The sequence below is a fragment of the Notolabrus celidotus genome, chromosome 15, assembly GCF_009762535.1.
Source record: "Notolabrus celidotus isolate fNotCel1 chromosome 15, fNotCel1.pri, whole genome shotgun sequence".
NCBI classification, from domain to species: domain Eukaryota; kingdom Metazoa; phylum Chordata; class Actinopteri; order Labriformes; family Labridae; genus Notolabrus; species Notolabrus celidotus.
The window spans coordinates 22463011-22470032 of record NC_048286.1 but is presented as its reverse complement, the minus strand read 5'-3'; the positions used below and the strand labels follow the sequence as shown (position 1 = coordinate 22470032).

At 40.1% G+C, this 7022-nt stretch overlaps 1 long non-coding RNA gene across 2 annotated transcripts; it reads left to right on the top strand.

The window, feature by feature from the left end:
* Positions 1 to 391: 391 nt before the first annotated feature.
* On the top strand, positions 392 to 6109 carry LOC117827264. Of its 2 annotated transcripts, none has more exons than XR_004634174.1 (5): positions 392 to 571; positions 3132 to 3329; positions 3881 to 3971; positions 4541 to 4639; positions 5695 to 6109. It is a non-coding gene; the product is annotated as an uncharacterized LOC117827264 (long non-coding RNA). The 2 variants fall into 2 exon arrangements; XR_004634175.1 differs by lacking the exon at positions 392 to 571 and adding an exon at positions 1908 to 1962.
* The last annotated feature ends 913 nt before the right edge of the window (positions 6110 to 7022 follow it).

Sequence of the window (7022 nt, the reverse complement as noted above, 5' to 3'; positions counted from 1 at the left end):
TGCCCGGATTTCTCTGCCAAATGGGACATAAAGGAAAAGAACATACAGCAAAGGACATAAAGTGAAAGACAAAATGTGAGGACAATGAAGGAGTCTGATGTATTAAGGGATGACAACAGGGTTGTCTGATTGAGAGGGAGACATTGGAGGGTAAGGGGAAGGAGAGAGACAGAGTGCATTAGAAATGATTGCAGGAGAGCGATAGCGGGAGCGTATACTGGATGAGGGTAAATTCAGATGTTCTGGATGATAATGCTGCCTTGTGTCCTAATGAAAAAACCCAGATGCTATCTTGCTTCTGGAAAAATGCCGGACCTCTCTCTGTCTGTCTGTGTCTCTCTGTCTCTCTCTTTCCTTTTTGGTGCAGAGTAAAGCCACTGTCTCTGCATTTGAAGGGCCCCTAACTGGAGAAATGCAGTGGTGGATCATTTTCAGCTCCTCGTTTTTGCCAAAATGTCCTCAAGGTGGAAAGGCAGCAGATCTGCCCTCCATCTACTTCACATGGATGTCTGGATTTCCTCCACTCTGCCTGCCTGCCTGCCTGCATGTCTTCTTGTCCATCACTCCTCATGTGCGTGTCAACTCGCCTATCTGTCTTTTCCTGGCCAGCTGTTAGTCCAGACTGTGTATTATTTGTATTCAATGTGTATTCAATGTGCTGGCTCTCTCTGTCTCCCTCGCTGACAGTCTTCCTCACCCTTGTGTCTGTCTGCATGTTGACGCTCGGTGCCTTTCTCGGTTTCACTTACTCCATTTTCTAGACATCTCCTCCTCCTGCTGCATGTGGGGCCACGTATCTGCTTCACTGCCTCAGTTCTGCTTCAGAAAGAATTAAGTGCAGACAGAAAGCTCGGCCACACCCAAGAGCAAATTACTTTGTTATTCACTGTGCAACCAAAACAAGTGAACAGTTTGACAGCTATGCCTGAATAAATTTAGTTTACCGTAGCTAATTGAAAATGGAGCTGAGGGAAACAACAAGGATGCTAAAACATGTCTAATTAAACCCAAAGAAACCTTGGTTTCATTTGTAACAAGGTCTGATTATCAGAGAATATAACTACTCACCTTGATTTCAGCACTGCAGGATGCAGGTAGTTTTGAGCTGTTGTAGCTTTAGAGTTAAACACTAATATTTTAAATTTCACTTTGTTTTTTTTCCTTAGTCTAGGCAACGTAGTAATTTTTAGCAGATAACCATCCTTGAGATTCATTGTCACCTCTGCAGTTGTATGTTTTCCCACCTCTCAAGTTTACTGTGTATAATACATAGACTGTAAAATATGGACGTAGGATCCGTGACAACACCCATCTGTATCTGAAGCGCTGTTTTGAGGCCAATCGTCGTCGGCAGCCATATTGCTGCTGTCATGCGATTGTGACGTAAAGAGGCGGAATTTGAGCCTCCTAGCCAACAGTTACATTGTTCCCGCCTGTCAATCAAGTCAGCTGTGCCTCTCATTGGAAGACTCGTAATCCCAGTATCTTCGAAATTGCCGGCGTTAGAAAAAATTAACTCCCCTCACAGTGTGTGCCAATCGAGATTTGAGCTATCCAGATTACACTTGTCTTTTGTACCAGACTGTAAACATGTTTATTTCTGCTGTAAAGATCGGCTTTTTTGAATTGGTGTGTATGTGGTTTCCGGTACTTCCAGAGCCAGCCTCAAGTGGATCCTCGATGAACTGTAGTTTTTGACACTTCTGTATTGAAGTCATATTTGTAGACCGGAGGTTGCCGCTTGGTATAATAGAATAATTACCTTTAAGGTTGAACGGAAAATTGCTGAGTGTACAAAGAGACAGCGAAAAAAAACTGAAATGAGAAACTTCAGCCAGCTGTGGATACCTGCTGTTCAGCCTTTTGTCATTCTCTATTCCAGGACACTAAAGAAACCCTGTCAGGCACACAGCTAAAGCAAGACGCCAAACCTAGTTTTAGCTAGCCGACCACCTAGTAAAGGTAAAAGCTAAAAAACTTATTTCACTCTTTGAATTTTGCAGCATTTTAACAAAGAGATAAATTATTTTTGATGAACTGGACTTTTGGATATTTAGTGATGTGCTTTGCATTACTAAACCGAGGATGACAGTGACAATAAAGATAGCTGGAACCTGTTAAAGCGAACTAGCTAAGTAGATTTCAGCTGTTTTCACTCTGCTAGAGTTTGTGCTAGTGTGTGATTGTGTGGTTACACTTACTCTAGAACAGTAAAATTATAAAGGAAATCTATGTGAGGCCTAGATTTTATTCATTTGAATTTCAGTGAAAATGACCCTGTCATAAAATCTCTGTTAGCCATGTAAAACAGAGCAGACAACTTGTTTCGAGTTGACTGAGGCTCAGATTCCTTCCAGACTGCTGTGTTTTGGTCCTGATGCTGTTTATTGGTAATGGGCCAGACAGATGTGCTCGCTATCCATCAGCCCACGACACCTTCCATGTGTCACAACCAGTCTATTTCCCCGTGGTGCTGCCTCTCTTTAAAATGTGTCATTTTATTGTTCTGATATCCCTCTCTTCTCTGGGGAGAGGAATATGATTTCACAGAACATTAAGTGGATGGGATCTCAGGGAATAGTGTGAGGACTGGGGATGGTGGTGCTGGATGGTGGTGCTGATCTGGCCTAATTAAGCCCACTCTACCCTTCTCCCAGCTCCCCTCCCCCTTCCTCCACCCCCACCCCAACCCTCCCATCCGCTGTCTTATAGGTTTGTGACTTTCACCAAGGAGTGTGAAGGGCAAAAGAGTACTCTTCAAATCATAATCCTCCTGACTTTGGGAGAAAAAGGATTAGTCTAGCAGTAGTCAGACAGCCATGCAGAGGCACGCACTTCAGCATGCTGTGTCTGTTTAACCCTATATGTCATCTCATAAAGCGTGGAGAGAGTAAACAGGCATTTCAAGACATTGAACTGAGAACCTTTCATCATAAAAATGATGAAGGGTTATAGCCAAGCGATAATTCACATGAGCAGCTTGTTATTCTGCTGTGGCAACCTGTTCTGTCTACATTATTTGCTAATCATGCAGCGACTTATAATCTCAACAGAAATGACAAATTCTTCACTGAACATTGATTTGGGAATGGCTACACTGATTTGTTTTTCTCCATAAATTGGTTTTACAGATTTGAACTGGGTTCCGTTGCTGTGGGTGAAGTCTCGAGTCCTCGGTGTTCAAGTCAGAGTCAAGTCCAAGTCACCAAAGAAAAATCCCAGTCAAGTCCCCAATACCTGGGTCCAACTCTGCATCAAGTCCTTATCATTAAATTATTGTTTTGGGGTTTTTTTGTCAAATATTTTTATTGAATTTTTCCATTTATGAGGTGGGTACAGAAAAAGGACATTTTAGATGCACAACAATAAACAGCTACCCAACTTAGACAACTCATCCAATCACACTCATTCACACCACAAGAGACAAAATGGACAAGGCAATACAATCAATACAATCAATACAATCAATACAATCAATAGTCAAAAAGTATTAACAAGTGGAGAAATAACAGCGTAGAGTAGGAAAGAAAAGGGAAGAGGAGAAAAGAAAATCTAAATAAATAAATAAATAGAATAAAAACATCAACAACTCAGTAGTTCATTGGTTTTCAGCTTCAGTATGTAAGGTATCTATATGGATTAAAAAAGGGTTGCCAGGTCTTATGGAAGGTCTGTAGGGAACCCTTCAGGGAGAATCAGATTTTCTCAAATCTAATGCATTGTTAAATTTAGGTGGGGATGAATGAGTCCATTTAAGGAGAATTATTGTTTTTTTTAAAGAGGAGCACTGCTTCACTATTCAACTAATTACTGTGTGAACTTTGGTAGAGTGTGTGGGACCTTTTGATTGTAGAATACACATTTTGTTCATTAACATTAGGTTCTGACTGATCCTGTCGGCATGTCTGGAGATCTACATGAACAATAAAGTTACCGATGTGGAGACGCACTCATCGGTGGAATCACTGCAGGTGAGAAACTGGCAGGAACCAGTACTGAATTCCAGGAAAAGCTTTGTTCCTGCTGCTGTTACTGAGCTGAACAAGCAATAGTATTTATTTTCTCACACAGAGTCAAACTCCAATTTTAAGACTTGAGTCCAGATTTTCTTATTTATTCATGTGATTTTAACCTTTTTTATTGGTTGACTGTTTTCTGATATGCGTTTTAAATGGAACCTTTAGCACTTTTATCATTTTATCATGTCTATTAATTTTAACATTTTTATTGTTAGATTAGTTTTAGGATATTTTTGTGTGTTTTGCACATTGAGTAGTTTGTTCTGTCTGGCATCTGTCTTCTAACTCTGTATTGACCTAACATCTCAATGGCTGCAAAACATGTTTACCTACGGGTACAAATAAAGTAACCTGAACCTGAACCTGAAGCTAACAACCACAACCACCACAGACAAGGTCATCTTTACCACTTCACTTTAAGTGTACGCTCTATTTAGAAAATGTTCAGATCTTTACTTTGCTGTTCATAGACACATCACTATTTTATTAACCTGACAATTCTATCTTCTGATTCCCCTAAGATCACATTGGATGCACTCCCTGCTACTGTCTATTTTCATAGCAGTGTTCTGCTACATTGAAATAATAGACCGTAGAATCCCGCAATTGACCAATCAGAAGTAAGTATTTGATACAGCAGTGCATTCAAGAATCAAATCACTGTACTCTAACTCATTACACCTTCAAAACTATATGCCTCAACCTGCTGTAGCTTTATAGAATGCTCTCCTTGTTAGCTATACATTTCTAGGTTACACATATCTCACATGAAGGCACAACCTCATGTTTTCTTAATGGTTCTGACCCAAGTATCATTGCATGGGTGAGTGGTTCCAGGTGGAAGGCTAACCTTGTTTTCCCTCTGGCCTGTACAATCATTACTGAATATTCTCCTATCATTAAAATCATTGGACTGAGACAACAAAAAGACCCTTAGAGATCATGACAGTTAAGAGGGCCCCTGGTACAAAACACATGCCTCAATACACCATTCAAATGATGACTTCAACTATTACGGTCACCGTCATGGAGACTCGGGAGAGGAGCAGGGACTGGTGGGAGGGAGAAAGTCCTGCAGCTACAACACATGCCCCCCTCCTGCATATCGGGCACAGGGCTCGGGCAAGCGTAGGGTGATTGATAGCAGTGCCAAGACAACATCTCGTCAGGGGCCCGGTGCACAAGGGTGCAGCGGAGCAATGATGGACGAGGCCGTAGACGCTACATAAAAATCGAACCAGGCATATATAACACATTCCCAGCTCCCTTTCTTAACCTGTAATGTATAGTGATAGAAATTTGTTTCGCAGTCCATTGCCGCGGACAGTGATGGATGCCAAAAAGAAAGAGAGGGAAGGGGGAAGAGGAGTAAGAGGAGGTGCGGAAAGGGAGTGTGTGTGTGTGTGTGTGTGTGTGTGTGTGTGTGTTTATGCAGACACATTGTGGGAATCACAGAGAAAGTCCACTGTCTAATTGTTTGCAGCTTTTTTTTTTGTTTTTGGCACTTTTAGACTTAAACATAAAAATACAGTATGTGTAGAGCCTAGTCAAAATATTTAATGCATGCTTAAGTTTATGTCATTATTTTCATCACATGCTGTTCTTATCTAACTTCAAACTAACCCTGTTTATAAGATCAAATTGAACAAACAAATGTGATGTGACACTTTTGCAGATGCCCCCGTGCCAGATCGCCCTGATGCTAATCAGCAGTGGTCAAGTGTTGATGTTGACTGCATTCACATCCAACTGCGTATCATATATGTGAACGCTTGGCCATCAGTTTACACTTTAAACACACAAGTACACATGTGAGCTGTTACATGACCCTTCATCACGTCATACTCACTGACACATGCCAGCACATGCCCTGGCTTCCCATTGCCTTTAGAATGAATAAACTAACTTTTGTCTTTCTCTTGTATTTAATAGTGTTAAAAACCAATACAGCCACCCCGTACCCCCTTTTTTATTTATTTTAATTTTTCTTTAATATACATATGCACATACATATACATATACATGTGCCTATGTGCATAATTATGAATTTGTGTTAATCGGCCTGTGTATGGTATGATATATTTCTCTCATTAGACGAGTCGTTATGTTCACTGTTTTTTGCTGTAAATAATCAAATTTATGTTTTTGGGCTGAATCTGTTTTGTCTGTTTTTTGTTGTTTCTTTGTCTTTTGTTTTTATCTATTTGTATTTTATTTTTTAATTTTATTATATTGTCATTATTTGTGTGTCTTTATTTGAATGTTTGTAAAATACATTTCAAATCTTAAAAAAATTAGAATGAATAAATTATTTTACAAATTGTGGTAAATTATGAGCAAATTAATATTATATTATTGGAAAATTAACTATGTCCTATTTATCTAATTTACATTGAAATGACCTAATCAAACGGAAATACGTTATGAAATAGTCTAAATTAGGGAAATCAATTTATCTTATTATTGTGTCTTTTAAATTATTTCCCTAAATCTTTGACTTTGTTAAAAATACTGTAAGCTTATGTGTAATTTCTAATATCTGAAAAGTCTGTATATATTCTGGTGGCACAACTCATCTCCCATTCACATGCTCAACCATGTGTGTACTGTTTATACCTTGTTAATGCAGACTCACACACCGGCATGTGCGCTCAGCAACACAGACCACCTCGGTGTATTGTTGGCCTATCAAATTGACTTGTCGTCACGAATCTCCCAGCAGCTGATGAATATTAGATGGGAGTGGATAATACCTCGACAGAGGAGGCCTCCCCCCGCCAAGGAAAGAGAGGCTGCACACTCAGCAGTGAAGCGCTGCCCACTGAGACTGAACCCAGGCTGCTGAAAGATTCCTCTGCAGTTGTGAGCAGGATGCTGAATAACTGTGGGTGGATTTCATGTAACTCCACGCGCAAGAGAGAGGAAGTGTGTGAGTGTAAGTGTGTATATGTGTGTATGTGCAAGAGTATGAGTTAATACTTGTGCATTTATTTGGCAGAGAGA